Source organism: Fonticula alba, assembly GCF_000388065.1.
Source record: "Fonticula alba strain ATCC 38817 unplaced genomic scaffold supercont2.8, whole genome shotgun sequence".
In the NCBI taxonomy this organism is placed as follows: Eukaryota; order Rotosphaerida; family Fonticulaceae; genus Fonticula; species Fonticula alba.
This window is the reverse complement of record NW_009242978.1, coordinates 758,346-759,140: the sequence shown is the minus strand read 5'-3', so window position 1 is coordinate 759,140 and position 795 is coordinate 758,346. Positions and strand designations below refer to the sequence as shown.

General features: G+C 69.2%; 1 protein-coding gene across 1 annotated transcript in view; it reads right to left on the bottom strand.

Moving 5' to 3' along the window:
* Positions 1-410, bottom strand: part of H696_04823 — a 3,639-nt gene extending 3,229 nt beyond the window's left edge. The window contains exon 1 of the mRNA XM_009498688.1: positions 304-410. The gene's annotated coding sequence lies outside the window, so the exon portion shown is untranslated. The remainder of the gene's footprint in view (positions 1-303) is intronic.
* Positions 411-795: the final 385 nt, after the last annotated feature.

Genomic DNA, 795 nt, shown 5'->3' with positions numbered 1-795 from the left:
GGGGGCGAGGGGGAGACGATCTGTTAGATCACAACTTCACATGAAGACCAGCCCTCCCCTGAGGAGCAGAGACGCAGCCACAGTTGCAGTCGCGGTCGTGGTCGCGGTTGCGCGGCCACGGCCACGATCGTGCGAACACTCGCTCTTTCGCTGTCTTTCTATCTCTGTCGCTCTCGGTCTTTTTTTTTTTTGGTGTAGGCGCGCGTGCGTGCGTTCGTGCGTGCGCGCGTTCACAATGTGCTGGCGCGCCAAAACAGGGCGAGAGGTGAGTGGGGGGCGTGTGGGGGGCGGGGGGGCACGAACCAGCCACGAAAGGACGGGGGCGCCAGGGACGGGCAGGGAAGGTGCGCAGGTGCTGGAGCAGGAGGGCGCAATGTAGGCGGGGGAGCTGGGAAAGGGGAAGGGGACGGGGCGGGGACTATGAAGCAGGGGCGCCGCCCGCGGGCGCCCGCAAGGCGCTAGGCCCGCCCAAAAGAGGGCCCCTCTCCTGGCCCGCATTGAGGCGCGAGCCAGGTCCAAGGGCTGGGCCAGAGGCTGGCCGTGGGCGACATGCCGCACATCATCCCCCCCCCCCCCACTGCCGGGCCACGCGATTGGCCGTGTGGAGGTGCGGCCCCGGCCATTGGCTCCTCCTGAGGACGGGGCGTCTTGGTGATTCGCCGGGCGCTCGCAAACAGGCCGGCCCCGGCTGCATGCATGCGTGTGTGCGTGGGTGTGGCGAGATTCCCGCGCCCACAGGCCGCTGTACTTCCGCGGCCCCGGTTTGCCCGCCGTGGTCCCGATCGGCGGCCCTCC